This window comes from Eurosta solidaginis, chromosome 2 (genome assembly GCF_040869045.1).
Source record: "Eurosta solidaginis isolate ZX-2024a chromosome 2, ASM4086904v1, whole genome shotgun sequence".
NCBI lineage: Eukaryota > Metazoa > Arthropoda > Insecta > Diptera > Tephritidae > Eurosta > Eurosta solidaginis.
The window spans coordinates 196,020,213-196,047,683 of NC_090320.1; the positions used below are offsets into that span (position 1 = coordinate 196,020,213).

The 27,471-nt window shown below is 35.3% G+C and overlaps 1 protein-coding gene across 9 annotated transcripts in view; it reads right to left on the reverse strand.

The window, feature by feature from the left end:
- LOC137240465 (serine-rich adhesin for platelets) overlaps positions 1 to 27,471 on the reverse strand; it is a 361,236-nt gene that overhangs the window by 321,515 nt on the left and 12,250 nt on the right. The window contains exon 1 of one of the 9 annotated variants that reach the window (XM_067766768.1): positions 1,457 to 1,799. The exons of the other annotated variants lie outside the window; for them this stretch is intronic. The gene's annotated coding sequence lies outside the window, so the exon portion shown is untranslated. Of the gene's footprint in view, positions 1 to 1,456; positions 1,800 to 27,471 lie in introns of those variants that run through there. 9 annotated transcript variants of the gene reach the window in all.

Below are 27,471 nucleotides of genomic sequence, written 5' to 3' on the forward strand. Positions count from 1 at the left end.
GCGGTGCCAAGCTCATTTTAAAAAAATTTTCCAAATTTTTATCAGGAGTCTCAATATCAGTCCACACTCAAATTTCAACATTCTAGGTGTATATTTACTAAATTATCAGTTTTTTTGTGTTTTCCAAAATTTTATATATATATAAAGAGGGCGTCGTTATCATTCTATTTCGCTCATTTTCAATACCAATCTATTCTGGGTCCAGATAAGCTAGTGTACCAAATTTGGTGAAGACATATCAATATTTACCCAAGTTATGGTGCTAACGGACGGACGGGCGGACGGACATGGCTCAATCAAATTTTTTTTCGATACTGATGATTTTGATATATGGAAGTATATATCTGTCTCGATTCCTTTATACCTGTACAACCAACCGTTATCCAATCAAAGTTAATATACTCTTACCCTGTCGAAAATATCAATATCAAAGGTAATTCTAAATATTTTCCAAAAGCGATACACAACTTATTTATGGCGACTTAAAGTAGCTGTTCGGACATTCCGAAAACGTTCTTTATATTTAGGCTAACATTATATTTTTTAAGAATTTAGCGAACTGGTTGATTTATGCTGTATAAAAACGTTTTACGAAAGGTTCATTAACTGTTAGAAGTTTTAAGCTATTTTTAAAGCCAGTCATCATTTTAAACAATTTGAATTGACTGCAGATGTTTAAAATATTTTTTGGTTTACATTCAAAACTAAATTTAAATATAAAATATTTGAGTCCCAATATTTGAGAAGCGACGGTGAGCCTTGTTGGACGGATATAATCGTTTAAACGGTTAAGCGCCAATTAAGTAAGTTTTAGAAAAGGGCAAATGTGTTTCAAAACAAATTAGAAATATTGATATTAAAGAAACATTAAAAAGCAGTTTAACAGTTGTAAAAAATTTTATACAAAATTTCGTTAGCATTGGGAGATTTTTTTTTCGACTTATGGCATTAGAAGTATTTTGGAAGGGGTAACAAAAAAGGGGCGAGTTACGCCCTTTTGTGTTATATTATATAGTGTTTTTCAAACATTTTTTAAACGACTGGTATATTGCATTATTTACATATTTTAAAATGTTTGCTTAACTGGCTGCTCATATTTTATCTAATAACTATACTCGAAGAGGCTCAGAAAGTTCGAAATCTAAAATTGTTTTTCGAAATTGTGAGGCATGGTGGAATCACCAGGTGAAGTAAATAAACAAAGACAGAAGATGTACACTATCTGAAAGGTAGAGATGTATTTTCAACGGTGCGAAGGGGGTAAAATTTTTACCCGCTTTGAAAAAATAGGAGCAGAAAAATTAATACCTTGCTACGAAAGCCATTACAGAAACTGTTTTTTCAGCATATCAGTGTCACCTAACGCTAATACAAAAGGGGATATAGAAGACCAGTGTGTGTGTGGCATCGAATAAAATGAAAGTAAAATTCAATTATGTGTCTAAAGTAAACTTACCTCAACTTCAACTGAAGTTGAAGCTTTCATCGAAAAAACGGACATAAAAGGCAGATGTGTTATCCATTATTTAGTTGAACTATATTAACGCACTTAAATGGGTTTCAGGTTCGGTGAAAAGGTTTACAGTCCCACTTGGGAGTGACCATAATACTTCTAAATGTATTTCCATCCCTAAAAATGCATTAATATTGCCATCTGCTCTGTTGATTTGTCGTTGAGAGTCGGAACTAAAACATATGCCCTTCTAATATATAAGTTAATTTTACATAGATTTTCCGTTCATTTAAATTAAACAATTTGCATTTAAACAGGACGACTCTTTATTAATTAACAATTTGGATCATTTAGTTTTACAATTATATTTATGACGATACAACTCGCCTTTTACATGTCCACTTTTATAATGCTGATCAATGACCAAGAAATTTTGGTCGCAGTTGCTGATTTCCCAACAACTAAATCGATGCTCACAACTGGTGGAAACTGGTTTAATTCACCTTCAACTAACCTATGCTATTCTTGCAAATGTGACGGTAGCTTTGTACTTGATAATCTTCATTATCGCTGGAAATATGAACAATAGGCAACGGTATGGGCAATTTGTTTGTTTGCTGCTAATAAGTGCAAAGATGCTGACTGCGTTTGAATATAGCAGTTGCTAGACGCATTGAAACTTTTACCGCCCAACCAAGTATTAAATCGGCTGGTTTAACTTAGCCCAGCATACAAAAATGTACAGCATGGTAGATCGGTTAGAAAATGAGACCTTAACTACCCCCGTTGTTAAGATTGCACGTCCTCGGGCCGAAGCAAAATATTTTCTGTACAATATTGTTGACGTTCGAAATATTATTATTGATTTAGATGGAACGATTTTTGTCACAGTCGCATTAAGTTTGAAGAAATAATAACTTGAACTATGTTAATTACAATGTTTTCTATATGCTTATCATTACTTGTGAATATATCATTAACTATTACTCTTCCTAGAATGTTAAGCTTTATTTGAATAGTATTAATACTAGGAAAAAATATGATCATTCAAAACATGAAAAATGGACTTCTTTTGTAAGTTAGTTGTGTAAATCAGGTTCTATCTTCTTTACCGAAGATTGCTCTTATGTATCCTCTTGCCGTCAATTAAAACTGTAGTGCCAATATCCTTCTGGATAATATTTTCCACAAAAACTTTATCCAATTTGTTGCCTAGTCTTTTGTTACGCTTTAAGAAAACTTTTTCTCCCGGATGATATGTTCTCATTGATTTATTTTTATTAAGCCTTTGTATGTTTTTTTCTTGAGCGGCAGCTAACATCTTCCTTAGACTTTCTAAACTTTCTTCTGAGCTTTCGTGAAATACATCAATTGGCCTAGCATTAATCACGGAGTGAATACTACAATTGTATTTATATGTTGCCAGCAATACTAACTCAGTAACATCATCAATTTGCTGCTGGTTTTTAATACATCGAATAATTTCGAGCAGCGTGGAATGGAGCCGCTCCACCTGTCCATTACTTTCACTGTGGAGGGTTGGAATAAAAAACTGATTTATGGAAAAATTATCTCTTAGCAATGTCATAATAGCGTTAGATTTAAAAGATTTTTCGTTATCAGAAACGATAACTTTGGTGTTTTTAAATATGAGCAACATTTCTAAAAGCGCATTTTTTATGTCGATCATAGATCTGGATGCAACAGGTTTCACAATGGCGAATTTGGATAGCTTGTCTATACAGGTCAAAAATAAATACTTGGAAGGTATAAAAATGTCAATATGAAGGATTTCTCCTGGTTTGGTAGGAATGGGGGTTTGGCCTATAACTACGTCAGCTGGTTTACGTTGATACTTATTTTTCAAACATATCTTGCAATTTGTGATCATTGTTTTAAGTAAATGTTTCATGTTTGGAAAATAGTACTCGCGAGAAATTTGTTGATAGTTTTCATGTAAGCCACGATGCGCCCTATTGTGCTCTGTTGCTACTGTTTCAAGTTGGTCATCCTTATTGGTTAAATCTATAACAAGGAGTTCCGTATGTACAATCTTAACGCCAGGAAAAGCTAGTAATATGGTGCTCTGTACTTCACCCAATGTAGGAAGATCGCAGCGTATTCCGTTCGTAACGTTAGGGTTAATGGCACGCTTTAAACACTGAAATAGAGTCTCAATCGAGTTATATGTGAATGTGTGTCTAATCATTTTTTTAAAAAGGATCTTTGTACTTTTACTGCATGAGCCTGATTTGGATAGCAACAGCTGGTTTTTAAACTGGTTTACTGAAGTTCTGACTGTCTTTATTACACTACTGGACGATACTTCACTATGAATTCTTTCAGCTGATTCAGTCTCATTTAAATTGTGAGAGAATTGTCTTGAAAGTGCATCAGCTACCTTATTTTCACTTCCAGGCTTATAAAAAAACTTAGGTGAAAATTCCTCAATAAACGCACGCCATCGTTTCATTTTGCTGTTGAGATTTTTTTCTGACATTGCAAATATAAGCGGCTGGTGGTCGGTAAATATTTTGATTTCTTGTATGCCGTATAAATAATGGCGAAGTGATTTCAACGCCCACACAATGGCAAGTAATTCACGTTCATTAACAGCATAATTTTCTTCACTCGCCGAAAGTGTTCTTGAGATCACAGTTATGGGACGACCCCTTTGTGATAAAACTGCTCCTAATGCTTTTGACGAGGCATCAGTCGTAAGCTCGAATGGCTGATTGAAATTAGGATATTGGAGTAAAACTTCCTCAGATGCTAATATATGCTTGATTTTTTCGAATGCACGTAGGGCTTCGGCATCAAGAGTGATTTTTACCTGTTTCGAAGTTTTTGAACCCACCTGCCCGTTTTCGCCGCGAAGGTAAAGGGTTAATGGCTTAACAATGGCAGCATAGTCCTTCACGAAACGTCGATAATAGCCGGACAAACCGAGGAAAGAACGCAAAGCTCGCAGAGTTTTTGGAGGTTCGTAATTAATTATGTCATGGACTTTATCTGGACAAGTTCTTATGCCTTTTTCTGAAACAAGGAACCCCAAGAACTCGACTTCCTTTTTAAAAAATTTCGACTTTTCCGGCGACACTCTCATTCCAGCATTTTCAAGCTTTTGCAAAATATAATCGATAAGCTCCAAATGCGATTCTTCATTTGGAGAGTATATGATTATGTCGTCGACATAAACATGACAGAATTTCCCTATTACTTCGCGTAGCACATCGTCGATAGTTCTTTGGAAAATGGTGGGCGCGTTCCTTAGGCCGAATGGTAACCGACAAAATTCGTATTTCCCATTGTTGATACTAAACGCTGTTTTTTGTCTGTCCTGCTTGCACATTATGATCTGGTGGAAGCCTGATTTTAGGTCTAAGGTTGTAAAAAAATTTGAACTTCCTAAGTTAACTAATATTACCGACGTATCTGGGATGGGATATCGGTCAGGAATCGTTTTTTCATTAATTTTCCTAAAATCAATTACCATACGTAAATTGGGCTTTCCATTTTCATCGACACCTTTTTTCGAAACAACGTGCACTGGTGAATTGTAAGGCGAACAGGATTCTTGGATTATACCATATTTGAGAAGCGATTTTATTCCGTTATTAATAAATGGGCCTACTGATATCGGATAGGGGTAGCTTTTACTGTAGATGGGATCCTCTGTAGTTGTGAGAATACGGGCCTGAACTCTTGTGTTGTATGGCAATGCCCTATCTGGATCAGCAAAAGCATTGGCATTTTTATTGATAATGTTATGGAATTGTGACTGAAACTTTACTGGTACTGAATCTTCTAAGATGGTAATTGGATTCACCTGGTCACATGAAAGAAAACATAATTTAACTTTACCATTTCGGTAAAATAAATAGCCTCTAACAGTGTCGATTTTCGCATCGATTTGCTTTAAAAAATCGTACCCTAATATACCGTCAAACGTGCTTAAGTTTGATAACAAATAAAACGTTGAGGTATTTTCTAAAATGTTTGACACATTTTGTTATAATATTTTCGCCCTTTTACCGATTTTAAATTAAACCCATTTTTCAAGGTTTTGATTCCTTGAAGAAAAGGTAGTGGCTTAATGTAGTTTTTGGATGTGCCTGTGTCAATCAGAAATCGGAGCTCCTGTCCGTTTCTACCTTTTTTCGTAATGAATGGCAGGAGCGATCTCAGTTTAAATAGTTGATTTCATCATCATCAACGTCACTATAATTGTAGTCACCTCCGATATTTTGATTATAATCTTCATCAAAACTTCGATGTTCATGATCATTCGAAAATAAATCTACTTCGGGCATAAAGTTCACCTTTTGTATCTTATGGAACGGCGAACGGTCAGATAGCCCTCGGTCATTACTTCGTTTAAACGCCACTGCTGGATTAGAATCTGGATTTTGTGGCCTAGAGGTATGTTTAGGAATATGTTGCGGTTGTGCGGCCTGTGGCTGTTGTGACGAAAACGATTTTTGAAAATTACTACGCTGCCTATAGAAGCTTGAACCATTATCTATTTCCATTGGGGTTGCTTTATTTAAATTCTGGTTCTTGGACTCTGTAGACTGATATTGGTGCAGAAATTGTCTTGGGCGATTAGGCTTATATCCGCTACCCAGTGCAAAAGCTTCTGCGAATTCATAACGCTGATTACTAGTTTGTAGCTCCTGTGCAACTGCCAGGGCTGTTGGAAGGTCCTTAGGTCTTGCAGAGAATAGGACATCACAAAGTGGTCTTCGGAGACCAGATATGAATACGCGTAACGCGTTTTCTCTAGCTCGTTCGTTCAAAGCTGCTACGAGCTCATTATTACCATTGTGTGTCATAATCTGCTTGTTTATAACCATCGATAATTTCTTATCTATCTTATCATAATAATCCGTGATAGATAAATTATCCTGCCTTAAAATGCTTAACTCGTTCTCTAATACATATAGCGGTCTTTTATCAGAGTAAGTCTGATCAAGTCTTGAAATTATTGCTTTAAAGTTAAGTACCGTATTAAAGGAAGCGAGAGTGGAATTAGCGGATTCGATTATTTTATTTCGAAATATGCCCATGGCAATATAATACCTTTCCGAGTCCTCTTTATAATAATTCATGGCGAATTGCGCGGCACTTCGCCAACCTGGGTAAGAAGTGGAATTACCCTTGAACTCCGGCAAGGACTTAATCAAATCTAAACTTGCATTGTCTTGAATCAATGGATTTATAGAAACCGATAGGTACTGTTCAATGCGAGGTGGTTGCAGCCTGCTAACAGCTAAAGTTAGTTGATTTAGCCGTTCTGATAGTTCCGACCTAGTACTTTCATTGGTCTCATTAACAAATTCAAGTAGCTCTTCTCTGCTCATATTCATTTTATCGTTAAAACGTTTGGAAAAGTTTTCTTAGATATTTCAAGATCTATTTTAAGCGCATCAAAAGCGGAAAATAATTGGTATAGAAATACTACTGACTTCTAAACTAAATTTTTTCTTATCGGCGAACAAGGAATCACTCACAATGAAATTTTCTTTAATCGGAGTTGAGAAAATGCAGTTGGTATGTTAAAAGGGCAATTTGTTGTAGCACAAAACAGTTTTTAGATTCACCTTAGAGCTCCTTAGAATTTTAAAGTAATCTTCTTGAGGGGAAGACAAGTAACAAGTTCAGTAAATTTTTATTATAATTATCAAAATCAATTTTACTTTAAGCACCAGATGCTCATAAAGAAAAACCAAGGGTTCATTCGAAAATGTGCTTGAACACAAATTGTGCACTTTTTATAAACACGTATTTAGATTCGTAAATCTCTTCAAACTCTATTTTTTAGTATTTAATCTTTTTTCTCGAAATTTAGTCCACTTTAAACATAATTTGAAAAATCACTTACATATCTTAGATGTCTTATACTAAATTCTGCTTCCTCTAGGTCATATGGTCCTTTTATCGATCTAGTTGGTTAGCTTCTCAGGATTCGATGGTCCTTTGTTGTTTTGGGTACAGCGGCTTCTTGGGATTCTATGATCCTTTTTATAGCTACGAGTTGGGCGCCAGTTAATTTTACCTAGATTTTCCGTTCATTTAAATTAAACAATTTACATTTAAACAGGACGACTCTTTATTAATTAACAAATTTGGATCATTTAGTTTTACAATTATATTTATGACGATACAACTCGCCTTTACATGTCCACTTTTATAATGCTGATCAATGACCAAGAAATTTTTGTTCGCAGTTGCTCATTTTCTTTTCAAATTTACTGCGCATGTCGCAACAACTAAATCGATGCTCACAACTGGTGGAAACTGGTTTAATTCACCTTCAACTAACCTATGCTATTCTTGCAAAGGTGACGGTAGCTTTGTACTTGATAATCTTCATTATCGCTGGAAATATGAACAATAGGCAACGGTATGGGCAATTTGTTTGTTTGCTGCTAATAAGTGCAAAGATGCTGACTGCGTTTGAATATAGCAGTTGCTAGACGCATTGAAACTTTTACCGCCCAACCAAGTATTAAATCGGCTGGTTTAACTTAGCCCCCGGTTAGAAAATGAGACCGTAACTTATATAATACAAACTTGATCAGAAGATCCACCAAAACACCTGACTGCTGAATTCATGATGTATCACTAATGTTACCAAGTTATTAGTTACTAAAATATGCCAGGGGATATACTAGCACAGCAGCAATCGGCCTAGAACCAGAAGATGCTGATCCGATCGAGTCGGATTCATATATTCTAAATTACAATCCATAACTGTAACATTACTCTTATCTTAGTGGTCTAATTTTTAGGGCAAAACAACAGCAGTGAGCAACAATTTTTATTTCTATTAACTATATTTAGAAATCCATTGTTTTAGCGAAGTTTTTACATAAATAAGGTGTAATACGACAGTTTAGGTGTTCTTGATGCAGGAATGACAAAAAAAAAAAACAGGTCTCGAAAGTCTTCAGTTGCGATGCACATCCTGTTGGATATGACGTTAATACAAATATTTTGTTTTAACATAGACCTGTTTCAATTTATATATAACGGAAACATCAACAATTTGAACCTAATATTAAAGCCCGGCCTTACTTATGAAAGCCAACACGAAAGATACTCAAATGAATAATATCTGTAATTAAATCCGGTACAGCTCCATCGATATTCACCTAGTAGTTTATGTGAAAAAGTACTAAAACTACCATATTTTACTCCTGAAAAATGCAAAAAAACAACATTTTTTCGGGGACAACATTGGTGAAAAATTTTCAGATAGCCGAATGACAGAACAAAGAAGAATTCAGAGAGAGACAATTGACGGCTTACTTCACCTGGTTATTCCACCATGTTGTGAGGTTGGTTTTCCTCTGCTGCTTTTTTTATACTCAGTTGAGCAGAGCTTACAGAGTATATTAAGTTTGATTGGATAACGGTTGGTTGTACAGGTATAAAGGAATCGAGATAGAGATAGACTTCCAAATATCAAAATCATCGGGATCGAAAAAAATTTGATTGAGCCATGTCCGTCCGTCCGTCCGTCCGTTCGTTAACACGATAACTTGAGTAAATTTTGAGGTATCTTGATGAAATTTGGTACGTAAGGTCCTGAGCACTCATCTCAGATCGCTGTTTAAAATGAATGATATCGGACTATAACCACGCCCCCTTTTTCCATATCGAAAATTTCGAAAAACTTAAAAACTGCGATAATCCATTATCAAAGATAGATAAAGCGATGAAACTTGGTAGGTGAGTTGAACTTATGACGCGGAATAGAAAAGTTGTAAAATTTTTGACAATGGGCGTGGCACCGCCCACTTTTAAAAGAAGGTAATTTAAAAATTTTGCAAGCTGTAATTTGGCAGTCGTTGAAGATATCATGATGAAATTTGGCAGGAACGTTACTCCTATTACTATATGTACGCTTAATAAAAATTAGCAAAATCGGAGAAGGACCACGCCCACTTTGAAAAAAAATTTTTTTCATAGTAAAATTTTAACAAAAAATTTAATATCTTTACAGTATATAAGTAAATTATGTCAACATTCAACTCCAGTAATGATAAGGTGCAACAAAATACCAAAATAAAAGAAAATTTCAAAATGGGCGTGGCTCCGCCCTTTTTCATTTAATTTGTCTAGGATACTTTTAACGCCATAATTCGAACAAAAATTTACCAATCCTTTTGAAATTTGGTAGGGACATAGATTTTATGACGTTAACTATTTTCTGTGAAAATGGGCGAAATCGGTTGATGCCACGCCCAGTTTTTATACATAGTCGTCCGTCTGTCCTTCCGCGTGGCCATTAGCACGATAACTTGAGCAAATATCTACATATATTTACTGAGCTTAGTTCACGTACTTATCTGAACTCACTTTATCTTGGTATAAAAAATTGCCGAAATCCGACTATGACCACGCCCACTTTTTCGATATCGAAAATCACGAAAAATGAAAAAAATGCCATAATTCTATACCAAATACGAAAAAAGGGATGAAACATGGTAATTGGATTGGTTTATTGACGCGAAATATAACTTTAGAAAAACTTTGTAAAATGGTTGTGACACCTACTGTATTAAGTAGAAGAAAATGAAAAGTTCTGCAGGGCGAAATAAAAAACCCTTGAAATCTTGGCAGGTATTACATATATAAAAAAATAGCGGTATCCAACAGATGATGTTCTGGGTCACCCTGGTCCACATTTTGGTCGATATTGGAAAACACCTTCACATATACAACTGCCATCAACCCCCTTTAAAACTCTCATTAATACATTTAATTTGATACCAATATCGTACAAACACATTCTAGAGTCACCCCTGGTCCACCTTTATGGCGATATCTCGAAAAGGCGTACACCTATAGAACTAAGCCCCACGCCCTTTTGAAATACTCATTAACACCTTTCAAATTATACCCATATCGTACAAACATATTCTAGAGTCACCCCTGGTCCACCTTTATGGCGATATCTCGAAAAGGCGAACACCTATGGAACGAAGGCCCACGCTCTTTTAAAATACTCATTAACAAGTTTCATTTGATACCCATATTGTACAAACAAATTCTAGGGTCACGCCTGGTCCATCTTTATGGCTATATCGCTAAATGGCGTCCACCTATAGAACTATGGCCCTCTCCCTCATAAAATACTCTTTAATGCCTTTCATTTGATACACATGTCATACAATCACATTCCAGGGTTTCCCTCGGTTCATTTTCCTACATGGTTATTTTCCCTTATGTTGTCACCATAGCTCTCAACTGAGTATGTAATGTTTGGTTACACCCGAACTTAACCTTCCTTACTTGTTTTTTTTTTTTATGATTAACTCAGTTGAACATTTGGTTTCACACATGTTCGACTGTTGGGCAAAACTGCCGGCAATGCCGTTATTTAGTGACAATTTCGCATTGACACAAAGCGTCTCCAACGCCTCACTTTACTTTTACTGGCCGTTTTTGCAATCTCTTTTTGTAAACATTTTCTTTTGAACCATTCGTAGACCTCATGCACCTACCTACGTATTGCACACTTAGATCAATGCGGAGTTAAGTCAAAAAACTAAAACTTTGAAGGTTTGCATTCTTCTGGGTTCTCTATTTCAATAACTACCTATTCGCAGGCTCTATTAAACACTAAGTCCCTACTCACCCAGAAAGGATTTGTTTACCACTGAAAGCTGTATTGCCTCATATGGTAAAGTCAATAACTTTTTTGGCTTTTCTTAACATTGCGCTTTTTGAGTTGATATTGAGTTGTGCGATATAACAGCTACATATGTACGTGTACTCTTTGAGTTATACATACGAGTACTTTGCTATAATCACATTCATTCATTAATCGCCAAGCAAACTTTATTGTTACATTTGTTTATTGACAGCATAAATTTGTATGCATGTCGTATCTAACAGATATATGAAAAAGCACACACGCACGCACATTAAAACAAAACTCACTTGCATTTTTACTTAATAACCATTGCAAACAGAAAAGTTAGTGGCATTACCTCGTAACTCGCGTGTAAAGAAATTGAAATTTTTTGATTAGAGCAAATATACACATGCACGTAAATTATAAGAAAAATAAAATGAATACAAACAATCAAATCAAATAAATGAAAAGAAATTACAGAAAAATAAGACAAGAAAAAAATCCAAGCACTGATACAGTGAATCAAATAGGCGTGACATTTTTTTAATTGACAGTGTTGCCTAAAAATCTGGTATGTTAGCTTTTACAAATATCCATGCAAGTCTTTATATCTTTACACGGTAAATCTTAAACTTTCGCATACAGAAATTTTTGCAATTTACAGCAAATTTCGTTACAATTAAATATTCTTCACTACTCTTTACTAGATACAATATTTATCAAAGCAAGTAAGGAAGGCTAAGTTCGGGTGTAACCGAACATTACATATTCAGCTGAGACCTATGGAGACAAAATAAGGGAAAATCACCATGTAGGAAAATGAACCTAGGGTAACCCCGGAATGTGTTAGTATGACATGTGTATCAAATGGAAGGTACTAAAGAGTATTTAAGAGAGCGTGGACCTTAGTTCTATAGGTGGACGCCATTTAGGGATATCACCATAAATGTGGACCAGGGCTGACTCTAGAATTTGTTTGTACGATATGGGTATCAAATTAAAGGTATTAATGTGGGTTTTAAAAGCGAGTGGCCCTTAGTTGTATTTGTGAAGGCGTGTTCGAGATATCGACCAAAATGTGGACCAAGGTGACCCACAACATCATCTGTTGGGTACACTTAATTTCTTATATATTTAATACCACGAACAGTATTCCTGCCAAGATTACAAAGGCTTTTGATTTCGCCCTGCACAGCTTTTCATTTTCTTCTACTTAATATGGTAGGTGTCACACCCATTTTACAAAGTTTTTTCTAAAGTAATATTTTGCGTCAAAAACCAATCCAATCAACATGTTTCACCCTTTTTCATTCTTGGTATAGAATTATGGAATTTTTTTCATTTTTCGTAATTTTCGATATCGAAAAAGTGGGCGTGGTCATAGTCGGATTTCGGCCATTTTTTGCACCAAGATAAAGTGAGTTCAGATAAGTACGTGAACTAAGTTTAGTAGAGATATATCGATTTTTGCTCAAGTTATCGTGTTAAGGGCCGAGCGGAAGGACAGACGGCCGACTGTGTATAAAAACTGGGCGTGGCTTCAACCGATTTCGCCCATTTTCACAGAAAACAGTTATCGTCATAAAATCTATGCTCCTACCAAGGAGTGGTAAATTTTTGTTCGACTTATGGCGTCAAAAGTATTCTAGAACAATTAAATTAAAATGTGCGGAGCCACGCCCATTTTGAAATTTTCTTTTATTTTTGTATTTTGTTGCACCATATCATTACTGGAGTTGAATGTTGGCAGAATTTACTTATATACTGTAAAGATTTTAAATTTTTTGTTAAAATTTGACTTCGTGTTCGTCATCCGATTTTGCTAATTTTTATTTAGCACACATATAGTAATAGGAGTAACGTGCGTGCCAAATTTCATCATCATTCTTCGACGACTGGCAAATTACAGCTTGCAAATTACCTTCTTTTAAAAGTGGGCGGTGCCACGCCCATTGTCAAAATATTTACAATTTTCTATTCTGTGTCATATGTTCAACTCACCTACCAAGTTTCGTCGCTTTATTTGTCTTTGGTAATGAATTATCGCACTTTTTCGGTTTTTCGAAATTTTCGATATCGAAAAAGTGGGCGTGGTTGTAGTCCGATTTCATTTTAAATAGCGATCTGAGATGAGCTCCCAGGAACCTACATACCAAATTTCATCAAGATACCTCAAAATTTACTCAAGTTATCGTGTTTACAGACGGACGGACGGACGGACATGGCTAAATGAATTTCTTTTTTTACCAAGATCATTTTGATATACAGAATTCTATATCTATCTTGCTTAGTTTATGCCGTTACGGATTATCGTTATGCGAACAAAGTTAATATACTCTGTGTGCTCTGCTCAGCTGAGAATAAAAATGATTGCCGAAGGTCTTGAGCTTGAATTCGGGCCAGGAGTTACCAGAGACCGACAAAGTCATGACACTTGATAGGCAGGTTAAACTAATGCAAAAATTGGAAATTTGATAAATTTAAAAATAAATAAAAGTTTTGGAAGCGATAAATTATAAGTAATTCAAAAAAATCGTATTTAAATTTGGCATGGCAATTGTCCTTGCGACTATATAAACTTCAAAAAAATTAAACACCATAATCAAAGGGTTATTATCCTTTTTACTTTTCCTATCTCTTCTGGTTTATTTTCTTTTTCTTTCCTTTCCTTTCTCTTAATTTCTTTTCTTTAATCTCCTTACCTTACCTTCTCTTTCTTTTCCTTTCCTTAGATGTTTGTATGCTACTAAATATGTATGAATTTGGCTTTCTTAAAAGTTATACGGCCATGCGTAACGAAAGTACCTCCTTGTAGTTTTTCAAGAATCTCTCTCCTAAGTGTTCGTAACCAGACGGGGTTTCTTACAAGGATTCGAGTAGAAGAATTGAACCGCTCTGGTGTAAGTTTTGAGTTCAAAATAGTGAACTATAAAACGAAGCAAAGCTACTCCAATTTGAGATTCTGAAAATTTGATTTATATATATATGCCTTCCATTTGTTGTCGATTAGATCTACGGTTTGCCCTAGAGCTGGTGAAAATATTTAAAAAGTATCAAAAAAATAAATTACTATTCATTAAAAAATACTTACATTATTTTCAGGCTTTCCACTTAAATTTCTTCTATATTCTCTCATATATATATATCGTAGGTTACATGGAAGGCTAACACGTTTAACTTGGTAGTGTGGAAGACTAACCTGATTCACCTTATCGCATGGAAGCCTAATACGTTTCAGCTGCTTGCTTGGAAAACTTACACGTTTCAGCTTCTCGTGTGTTAGTCTTCCATGCGAGATACCGAGACGTGTTAGTTTTCCAAGCGAACAAAGAATTGTGTCTTCGATGGGAATGGAAACGAGCCGTCTTAGAGCTTTTAGTTCCTTAAGCGCCAAATACACGACACGAACATTTTCGCGAACATTCCCGTTATGTCATGTTTCTGCGACCTTTTCTGTCGTGTATGGTGGTGTTTGCCAGTTCGCGCAAACGTTCGCCAAAAATCAAAATATTTTAAATTTTGGCGAACATTTGCGCGAACTGTTCGTGCGTGTATGGCGAAATAGCTCATAATCGTAGTAATTTCTGAACGGAACAGACGTGCGCGGAAAAGTAAAATGGACAATAAAAAATTTCTGAGTGAATTTATTAAAATGTATAAATCTTTGCCATCATTGTGGCAAGGAAAAAGAAAAGATCCTCTCTTTTTTTACGCTTAATTGCCACAGCGAGCAATATTGCTGCAGCACAATTGTTGTCCGTATTCATCGCTGTCTGAAAGAGAACTAATGTTCGGCCAAAAGTTCGTATGGTGTATGGCCAAAGCTGCGAACAAGATTGCGGAATATTCGCGGAAATGTTCGTGTCGTGTATTTGGCGCTTAGGAGTAAAATTTGCGGTAAATAAATATTATTATTAATAGTTATCGATAGATAGTTGCCGAATGAGGATATTCTATTTCTGTAGCAAAAATTAACAAACTACCAAAGCGCATGCCCTCTTTTTATGTAAGCGGCTCAATATCTTGAGGATCAAATAGGAATGAGGTCTTCCGAGCCCTTTTAAATGTTTTGCAAAAGCTGAAATGTCGACCAGAAACAGGAATCAATAACAGATATCTTTTGTAAATTTGTAAAAGTAAGGGCAAGCGGAATTCTCTGCAATATTGCTCGAATTGTGTAATTTCCTTTCCTTTTAAGCAAGAGAACAAAACGACATAGGAAAACTATGAAAGTTGTACGTGCAATTCTCTTTATTTTTTTCTGCCTCTTCTGGGTATTTTAACTATGTAGTGCTATCGCTCCTGCTTTGTTTACAAAAGTAATATAAGATAACATTGCTATCGTTACCGTTATTGATTGATTCCATATAATATTTGGTAAAGCAAGAACAAAACAATGTTAATCTGTGTAAATTTCATGCTAAATTTCCCAAAAGGCGGTCAAAGTAAAATATTATATTTTCAAATTTTACTAAGAAGGTATTTCGTGAGTCAGTGGGTTCCAAGGCGGTTACAGCCCAGCAGAAAATCCCCATAACAAAATGTTTTGTGCTCTATAAATCCGCATCCGCCGTAATGTGGTGGTAGCGTGCTCCGCCTACCACACCGATGGTCCTGGGTTCACGCTCCGGGAAAAGTAATATAAAAATTTAAGAAACAAGTTTTTTTCAAATTAAAGAATGCTTTTTCAAGCAGGGTTACCCCTCGGGAGTGGTTTGGCAAGCACTCCGAGTGTATTTCTGCCATAACCTACGCAAATAAAGCGAGACTGGGTAAGTATTTGGCGGAAAAGCTAGATGAATCCATGGCTTGCGCGAATACTACTGCAGAAGATATCTCCTGCCATATCATCTCACACCATGAAGCAGCCCTTTACAAAGGCTAGATGCAAAAATGAATACCTTTTTTACATCCATTTAAAACGCAAACCATTTCTTGCTAAATTATGACAATTTTGGCTTTTTCTTCAGTATATTTCTTCAGTATATTTTTGTTTGAGTATAATTTAATAATTATTATTTTTTATTTTTATTTTGTTTGGCCAAGAATGTCAGTTTACGGTCCAAAATTAATGTTTTGATCATGGTTCAATTATATGGTTGGATCATCTGTACAATAACAAAATATGTCTGTTCAAATTGCCAAAATCTGTGTATTGGGGTTGGTGCGAATGATATGGAATGGAAACATAAAACTGCAGTTTTTGTATGTGTAAGAAAATGTTGCCAATGTGTTGGTTTCATTTTGAGTTTGCCATCTCCTTTTGACAATCCCATCGACCATGCAATGAAATAAATAAAATCAGCTGATGAGATGAGTCTGGTTTTGATATTCACTCTGGTAGCAAGTAATATCACCATTCCAGCTAAAAAAAATTTCTGTTAGAACAAATTATTCTAAGAGGGGTCTTTCCGCCAAGAAAAGCTTCTCAGTAAAAATTAATTTGCCTTGCAGCTGCAGTTTAAAAGGAGCACGAGTCAAATTGGAAGAAAAGCTCTGCCTAAATCTGCTCGGAGGTAAATCTCGCCAAGTACTTACTTCTTTTTACATGAAAGAGGAGTTCAATACCAAAACTACATATATAACTGCAATTGCAATATTTTCCGATTTTTAATCATATTCTTCTTCTCAATATCTACATGGTTGTTCTATTAAGGCATAAGCATAATCCGCCTAACCCTCGTAAAGTTGCAAATAAAAATTTGGATTTTAACTAATTGCATTTTAATATCTGTAATTATTACATTTTGGTATGAAGCACCTCATACGTAGTAAGTGCATACGATAATTATTTTTGTTGCATAACGAATTCCCAATATATTAAAAATTATTATTATTATATTTCACTACACAAACGTAGAGACGCCATTTTTTTAGTGCAAATGCATTTCAAAATAAATTCCTGCGGCATTTCAGAATGCAAATACAGCCACCTTTTCACATACACAAAAATTAAAACTGCATTGATATATTTTCAGATCTTGCAATGAAAATTTTTTCACCCAGTTTTTTCGCTTTTCACATATTTTTGCATTCTGAACTGTTCCATTGATTAAACGCAAACATTTCCGCCTTTCGCTGACCAAAACTACGAATAACAACAAAAAATATAACAACTAATATGTAATAATAACAAGTAAGGAAGTCTAAGTTCGAGTGAAACCGAACATTACATACCCAGCTGTACACTTGAATTGCTGTTGTTGTTTGTTTTGTGTGCTTAATAGTGTTACAAGGCTGCCCAATAATACATATACTATTCTAAACTAATTTTTCTTCGAGTTATGGCTCCCGAAAATTGCTTAGTCATAAAAGGGGCGGTGCCACGCCCATTTTTTCAAATTTGAAGTTTTTCCTATTTATTGTTATAAATCCACTTAGGAAATGAAATACCATTGATATAAATCTCCTTTTTGCAAAGATATAGCTTATTTTATTCGTCCACGACCCTTTTAACAATATCTTATATAAATGTGGGCGTGGTCCTTAACCGATTTCGTTCATTTTTCTTCAAACAATTCCCCATAGTAAAGGCAACCTCTCTGCCGAATTTTGTTACGAGAGGTTTAACGATTTTTGATTTATGATTAATAGTATTTGTAAAATTGATTGTATTACAAGTGGGCGGCGCTACGCCCATTTTAAAAAAATTTTTCAAATTTTTAGTAAGAGTTTCAATATCAGTCCACGCGTCAAATTTCAGCATTCTAGGTATTTTATTTACTAAATAATCAGCTTTTTGTGTTTTCCAAAATGTTATATATATAAAAAGTGGGCGTGGTTATCGTCCGATTTCGTTCATTTTCAATACCAATCTATTCTGGGTCCAGATAAGTTCGAGTACCAAATTTGGTGAAGATATTTCAATATTTACTCAAGTTATCGTGTTAACGGACAGATGTCCGGACGCACGTACGGACGGACATGGCTCAATCAAATTTTTCGATACTGATAGATTTTGATATATGGAAGTCTATATCTATCTCAATTACTTTATACCTGTATAACCAACCGTTATCCAATCAAAGTTATAATACCCTGTGTACAAGTACAGCTGGCTATAAAAACAATGAGTTATAGTTGATATGAAATGTATGTTTGTAATTGCAATTTTTTATATCAGTACAACAAACAAACTAGCAACAACATGCCGGCATTCGTTGTCTGGCCGCAGAAGCGCAAAATCGAAATGTAAGAGTTTAGCCCCTGACTTTCGTATGTTTGCAGTGGCGTTTGCATTTGGAGCGCGTTTTTAGGTGATGAACTAAAATACATACATATAACATACAAAGTTGGAGCACAGAATAAAACATAATAAAAAAAATTTAATTTAATAATTTTTTATATGTAGTGTGTTTTGTAGCCAAAAAGTTTTGGCAAAACAATGAGTTAAAAGTTTATGCAAATTATGATTGTAACAATGTGTGTGTGTATAAAAGTACAAACATAAAACCAAATTATGTATTTATGATAATAGTTAAAAGTAACAGTTCCAGCTCAAATAATATATACATAAATATTGCACATATTAATTAGGGTGGTCACAAATAAGTCCAAGTTGTGTGGGCCAATTAATTTAATTTTTTAACTATGTTGAGGTTTCAAGACGTTAGGGAATACTGTTCAATTTTGAGATTTTGCTGTAGCTGTTACCGCAAAAGATCTCACCGAAGATTCAAGGAAGTGTTGCGGATGTAGGCAGCTCTTTTTCGAATACGAATCCGGCACGCTCCAGCACTATAACCTTCTGACACTAGCGTCACTGCCTCGTGAACAATTTTCTTTATTCCCCAAACCTACGAATACAGGATTTTAGTCGCTCCTTCCACACGCATGCATCACATGTGAATATTATAGGCTTTTTAAATTGGCGTTGTTGATGTTGTTGTAGCGATAAGGTTGCTCCCCGAAAGCTTTGGGGAGTGTTATCGATGTGATGGTCCTTTGCCGGATACAGATCCAGTACGCTTCGGTAACACAGCACCATAAAGGTGCCAGCCCGACCATCTCGGGAAACGATTTATATGGCCACATTAAACTTTCAGGCCATCCCTCCCTCACCACCCCCAAGTTCCATGAGGAGCTTGGCGTCGCCAGAGCCTCGTCTGTTAGTGAAACAGGATTCGCCGCGGATAGGTGAGGTTGACAATTGGTTTTGGCGAAGCTATATATTGCGCTGGCAACTTGAAAGGGTTGCGCTACACAGCCCATTCAATCTGGTCTCTTAGTCGCCTCTTACGACAGGCATACCTACCACGGGTATATTCTGACCCCCTAACCCGCTGGTGGAGGCCTTTTAAGTCCCAGGGTTCTTTTTTTGCCAGTTTCCTCTCTACAACAATGACTCAGTTTTTGTATGGAAAAAAATTAACAACAACCCCCACAAAAATTCAAAATTCAATAGTAGCATTAAAGTCTTTGTAAAAGTGAAATTAAATAATTATTAAAAGTCCCTACTTTGCGAATATATATAGATGCGCCTAGCAACACATTTTTCTTTGTCGAAATCAAGAAAAACAAATTAGGTTTTTTGTATCCACCATAATATTTGGCCTGGAATCATGAAAGGGACCTATTGTGCGAAAACAAGTTTTCGAGAAGAACGCGTTTAAAGTTTTGGTTTAGCTTGACTCTCTGTAGCTGCTGGCCGTTGTGAACGAATTTTGTAATTAAAATTTAAGTAACTTCCCGATAAGCTACAAGCTTGCAACTTGGAATATAGTTCAGAACCCGATGACAATGCAACAATAAGAAAAAAAATCTCCGATAGCTGGCGCATGGATCGAAATATTTTAAAAAAATTGTATTTGTGGTCCGATTTGGCTTTAAATGATATTTGCGGTTTATTCCATTGGAAATAGCGTTAAATTTCCTATGAGAATCACTCAAAAAGTGAACAACGGTATTTTCGCACAATAGGTCCCTTTCATGATTCCAAATCACATATATGTATGTTGTGTGCATATAAACACATACATTGGACTGGGTAGGTCCCCATACTAAAAAATATTAAAAATTCTTGTGTCAAGAGGGTTGCTGCCGCCCTGATGTGGTGGTGGCGTGCTCCTTTACTAAACTAGTGAGTTCAGCAAATACTATCCGTTACCGGCACAACGTACGCCGGTTACTCTGCTGTCAGTTTCTTCCTTGTCAGCCAAGTAAGTGACGTATTGTCTCTGCTCAAGCCATACAATTTCTCAAGTGCCTTACAAAATTTTTTCCGTGCGAAGTCGCCCCTTGGAATTCTATTTGCTTTTCAGATGACATTTGTATTCGGCAAAAAAATTGTAGGAAAAAAATTAAAAAGTAGCACAAAGCAAATTTGATGAGTACTCAATGAGTTAAGTCACAAAACTTTCCCATACATAGCTCCCATATTGAGAAGTTGCCAAGAGGCTTAAGAAATAGAAAACAATTTTAACTGCGCTTATGAAGTTGCTACTGGAAATTGGAGGCGATGGAGTGAGAGAAGAAGAAGCAGTCTTCAGTGTCGGAGATAACCTTTGGAAATTTACAGTGATGCCGTTTGAACTATGTAATGCACCTGATTTTTTAAGAGACTTATGGATGCGTTACTGAAAGGACCATACTGGAAAACATGTACGGTGTACCTAGACAACATCTTCGTATTAGGAAAGAGCTTTGTGGAACGTCTAAATACCTTGGAGGAAGTTTTCTAGAGAATAGCTGGTGCTGTTCTGAAACTATGTCCCAAATAGGGTTCACTGCTTAAAAAGAAGAAATTTATTTGGGTAATAAAGTAAGTGCATCTGAACTGCGAATGAAATGATAGAAGCTCATGAACTAAGAAGTTTCCTTGGACTCTGCTCATATTACTGCCTATTTTTACCAAATTTCGCCAACGTAGCCAATAGCCCCAATGAGCTTAGGAGGAAAAAAAGCTTTTGAATTGAAAAAGTAGAAAAAAGTGGTTTTCACCAGATTGGAGGAGCGTTTGTGCGCTGCGCTAATGTTGGAATATCGGATTTTTGAATTAACGTTTATTCTAGAATTTCGGCAGTACATCCTTTGAAGTATCTATTCATTTAATTTTTGTGTTTTTGTTTTTGTTAAGGTGTCAAATTATTTTCCAAATTTCTTTCGATCTGTGCAAATACTCTTGCAATATTTTTCTTATATTAATTTCGTCCTTTGACAACCAAGAAAGAAAAAAAAAGAATACTTCATTAGACTAAGGTCTTATACTCCTTCTTATGTCCTTTTAGGGTCCGCAGTCGTATTTTCATAGTTAAGCGAACCGATAAGCATACTTTAAGGGGCTAAAACTCGCTTATCAGAAAAAACTGTATTAGAAAAACTTAACAGCACAAAAGGTCATTAGAAGGATTGATAATGCCTCCAAAGTTTAATATTAAAGCATATCCGTATTGAAAATCAGGTGTTAAATAACCAAGATACATTAATTAAACATTTTAGTGGTAATTACAAAGATAAAAAAAAATTTATAAAACTCCAAAAAAATCTCGGGTGACCAACATGGTGGGGTGGTAGCCGGCTCCGCTTACCACACCGTAGGTTCTGGGTTCCAATTCTGGGCAAAGCAACATCATAAATAAAAAAAAAAGTTGTTTCAATGAGAAAAATTTATTCTACGTGTGCTCGCTCCTCGGCAGTGGTTTGTCAAACACTCCGAGAGTATATCTGCTATGAAAAGCTTCTTAATGAAAATTCATCTGTCTTACAGCTGCCGTTCGATGTCGGCATGAAACATGTATGTAAGTCCCGTCCCGCCAATTTGTAGAGAAAAAATTTATAAAACGAGAACGCCGAAAGTTGGAAAAGAGGCTCTGCCTAAATCTCTTTGTAATGCCCAAAATAAAATTTTCTGAGAAGAATCATTCCCAAAACAAAAAGCAATATAAGTAATTATATATATGTATTTAATTTTTTTGCTGTTCTTTCGTTATGGTTTTAATTCAGAATAAATTAAAAAATTTGGCAAAAATACATGAACTTTACAAGTGGGTCTTATATCAGTTTCATTGAGTTAAGCAAAACTAGCCGCGCTGCGAGACTTGAGACTATTTTTTGTGTTTTTGGTCGTTTTTTTCCACCCAGTCTAACTTGCATTCATATAAATATTATACATTGATTACACACACTAAACAACTCCTTTCAATGTAAAATTTTATTTTTCATTACATTCCGTTTCGAAGTACATTCATTTCATTTTATGCAATTTCGTTTTCGTCTTCTTTATAAATTGTTTGTCAACTACTATTTGCTTTTTATTATTTTGATCTATTCGCTTTTACCTTGTTGATTATGGCAAATGGTAAACCAAAGACAAAAAAAAAACACTAACAAATGTGCACTTCCGTTGGCAGCAGTCATCAGCGTTTTGTCAATTTGGTCATTACTATTGTTTAGTGGTGTTAATCGTTCATTGTTGTTGCTACAATAAACACTAATAGCAAGAATAGCCAACTCCAGCACAAAAGTTATTGCCACTTTGTTGTTATTATTATTGTATGTATTAATAAATTTTTTTCGCAATTGTCCGTCCATTACTTTGAGCTTGTTGACTAATCGTCACTTGGTTATTGTGTTAAAAGAAATGGAATTTAAAAATTGCGAGAAGCAGAAATGAAAATGAAGGGGAAAAAGTATTTGCGAGCTTCATTAAGAATTTGCAACCTAAATTTATATATATTTAGAAGAATAGGGAAATATTTGAGCATAAGATCAAAACTTGAAATTTTTAGAATCGTTTTTTGCCTGCTGTATTACTAAAAGAGTCATGCATTTCAACGAATTAAGTTTAAAATAAATAAATGTAAGGCGCGATAACCTAAGAAGAGATTTTAGGCCGAGCTTATCTTTGCGTCGTGCTCATTTTAATTTGTCCTACAAATTGGCGGGATGGCTTGTTTTATGCCGACTCCAACAACATCTGCAAGGCATATGAGTTTTCACTGAGAGCTTTTCATGGCAGAAATACACTCGGAGTGCTTGTCAAACACTGCTGAGGGGCAACCCCTATTATAAAAAATGTCTCCTAATTGAAAAAAAACTTACTTCTAAATCTTTGATGTTGCTTTGCCCGTGGCGTGAACCCAGTATCTGCGGTGTGGTAGGCGGAGCACCCTACCCTCACACCACGGCGGAATTAAGATTATCCCAATGTATTGTATGAGACCTAAAATTATGTAATCCATTATATTTATTTATTTATTAGTCTACAAATTAAGCAACTATTCAGACTATAGACGAACGCATATATATGCTCAAAAGGAGCTGTATGCCCAGTAGGGGCAGACGTGAAGTACCTAGAAATGAGCAGAGCGCTATGCCCCTAAAGTGCGCATTGGTCTTTATTAAATTTAATCTACAGATTATTAAAATCTCACAGACTAGTTGCTCAATAAAGTTTACAGATGGACACAATGCATATGTTCGTATATATAAGTATGAGTAGTTTAGAATTTACAAAATAGAATTAGTTTCAGCATATGTTTTTACAGGGCCGGCTTTACCATAAGGTGAAATACGCGACCCGCCTAGGGCACCAAGTTCTAGGGGGCACCAAATTCGATAAACACTTTTGTACTAAAAATCCATTTTGCAAAAAAAAAAACAACAAGTAAGGACGGGACTGTCTTCGGCTGTGCCGAAGACTTCATACCTTTCATGAATGGGGCTGAACAATAATCTTATCCCATTCGTAATCTCCGAATAATCGGATGTATAAGATAAGAAATATATAGTGAACAAATCTACATACCTTAACGATTTTTAAGATAAATATAAAATAAAAAATAGGTAGGTACTTTGTGTGAGGGTGCAAAGTTTCAGGTTTTTTGTGGTCTGCGTGTAAAAACTATGACTACGAATCACGTATTTCAACAATATATGACGTAAACGTAACTATTTGATGAAATTTTATGAATTTTGAAGCTTCTAGCCGTAAAAAGTGTTTGCCCCAGTTTATATGGAGTATATGATATATGTACTACTGATCTCTATGATTTTTTCAGACAACAATATATGCTATATACGTAAGCATTTGGTGAAATTTGAAGCTTCTAGCTGTTAAAACGGGGCAGAAATTGCGCAAAGTTTCTTATCTGAACAACCGGTTGTATGAGATATATACTATATATACAACCGATCTCTATGATTTTTTCAGACAACAATATATGCTATATACGTAAGCAATCGGTGAAATTTGAAGCTTATAGCTATTAAAATGGGGTAGAAATTGCGTAAAGTTTCTTATCTGAACAATCGGTTGTATGAGATATATACTATATATACAACCGATCTCTATGATTTTGTCAGACAACAATATATGCTATATACGTAAGCAATCGGTGAAATTTGAAGCTTGTAGCTGTTAAAATGGGGTAGAAATTGCGAAAAGTTTCTTATCTGAACAATCGGTTGTATGAGATATATACTATATATACAACCGATCTCTATGATTTTTGCAGACAACAATATATGCTATATACGTAAGCAATCGGTGAAATTTGAAGCTTATAGCTGTTAAAATGGGGTAGAAATTGCGAAAAGTTTCTTATCTGAACAATCGGTTGTATGAGATATATACTATATATACAACCGATCTCTATGATTTTGTCAGACAACAATATATGCTATATACGTAAGCAATCGGTGAAATTTGAAGCTTGTAGCTGTTAAAATGGGGTAGAAATTGCGAAAAGTTTCTTATCTGAACAATCGGTTGTATGAGATATATACTATATATACCACCGATCTCTATGATTTTTTCAGACGACAATATATACTATACACGTAAGCATTTGGTGAAATTTGAAGCTTCTAGCTGTTAAAACGGGGCAGAAATTGCGCAAAGTTTCTTACCTGAACAATCGGTTGTATGAGATATATACTATATATACCACCGATCTCAATGATTTTTTCAGACGACAATATATACTATACACGTAAGCATTTGGTGAAATTTGAAGCTTCTAGCTGTTAAAACGGGGCAGAAATTGCGCAAAGTTTCTTATCTGAACAACCGGTTGTATGAGATATATACTATATATACAACCGATCTCTATGATTTTTTCAGACAACAATATATGCTATATACGTAAGCAATCGGTGAAATTTGAAGCTTATAGCTATTAAAATGGGGTAGAAATTGCGTAAAGTTTCTTATCTGAACAATCGGTTGTATGAGATATATACTATATATACAACCGATCTCTATGATTTTGTCAGACAACAATATATGCTATATACGTAAGCAATCGGTGAAATTTGAAGCTTGTAGCTGTTAAAATGGGGTAGAAATTGCGAAAAGTTTCTTATCTGAACAATCGGTTGTATGAGATATATACTATATATACAACCGATCTCTATGATTTTTGCAGACAACAATATATGCTATATACGTAAGCAATCGGTGAAATTTGAAGCTTATAGCTGTTAAAATGGGGTAGAAATTGCGAAAAGTTTCTTATCTGAACAATCGGTTGTATGAGATATATACTATATATACAACCGATCTCTATGCTTTTTTCAGACAACAATATATGCTATAGATGTAAGTATTCGGTGAAATTTGAAGCATCTAGCTGTTAAAATGGGGCTAAAATTTGCGAATATATATATATATATATACTATATATATATACTATATATACCATCATATATATACTATATATACCACCGATCTTTATGATTTTTTCAGACAACAATAAATGCTATATACGTAAGCATTCGTTGAAATTTGAAGCCTCTAGCTCTTAAAATAGGGCAGTAATTACGAAAAGTTCCTTATCTGAACAATCGGTTATGGGGGATATATACTATATATACGACCGATCTCATCAATTTTTTCAGGCAACAATACGTGCAATATACGAAAGTATATGGTGAAGTTTGAAGCTTCAATCTGTTAAATTGGGTAAGATATTACAAAAATCCTCTTTTTCTGAAAAATCGGTTGTATGGAGGATATATGCTATAGTGGTCCGATCCGGTCGGTTCCGACAAATGTCTAATCGGACACGCAAATACACCCGCTCACCAAATTTTATCAAGATATCTAAAAAATTGAGGGACTAGTTTGCATACAAACAGACAGACGGACAGACGGACATGGTTAAATCAACTCAGCTCTTCAACCTGATTATTTCGGTATACTTAATGGTGGGTCTATCTATTTTCCTTTAAGGACTTACAATTTTGGGTTTCGTGACGAAATTAATGTACCATTTCATTTTCATGAAAGGTATAAAAAGAAATTTTGTAGGGGCGATATATTTAGTTTCATAAACAAAATTAAATTTTCACCATAACGCTAGTGGAGTTTGCACGTAATTTAAAATCTTCGCGCACAACCAGAATGTGCAGCAGCGCGCCTTCACAAAGACTTGGAAGTCAACTGACAATACTGCGCAATTGGCAATCATGTGTGATTTTCCAGCTCTCGCGAGTCTCGACTTGATCAGACGTGCACATTTTTGTTGTTTCGTGAGCTCTTACAATTCATAAAAGACCACAAACGTTTTATCATGATCGAATTGTGAAATTGTTTTATTGACACTAAGTTTGAATTTAATATTTCTGATCTCTAATTTTCTGATCTCCAATTTCTTTCTATAAATACGGGAGAAAGGGGCCGCAAATTATAACTCGCCTAGGGACCCAAATTCTCTTGAGCCGATCCTGCGTATTTATGATCACATTATTGATGGTTTCGAAATGGACGTGACGCCGAGCATCAAGGGGTAGTTTAAATGTTATCCTTATTAAAATTTTGATTTCTTGACATAAAAGAGATAGCAAATTATATTTAGTAAATATACATATGTAGATAAATTTAAAGCGCAGCAGATAACCTCTGATGCCAGCGCTGCAAGTTTTAGGTCGTACGTATATATGTAAATTAATATTTTATAAGCTTTTATAAATAATTAAAAAATAATTTAAAACGCGATAACCTCCGAATGGATTTTGGGCCGAGCGTCTCCTCCAATTTGCGTCGTGCTCCTTTTTATTTTTCCTACAAATTGGAGAGACGGGGCCTACTTCTTTTATGCCGAATCCGAACGGCATCTACGAGGCAGAGCTTTTCATGGCAGAACTATTCTAGGAGTGGTTGCTAAACACTGCCGAGGGGCGACCCCGACTAGAAAAAATTTATTCTAATTAAAAAAACTTGTTTCTAAAATTTTTATGTCGGTTTGCCCGGGGTGTGAACCCGGAATGGACGGGATTTCGAGAAACAAAAGATCTGATTACGATGTTTACTATTGGTGTACAATCATTAATACGGCTGTCCGAATGGACGTGATTGCGAGCAGAAGAGTATAACTTTCACACCGCAATTATGGTTGCGCTACATGGGAGGATGGAAAGGACGCATTCC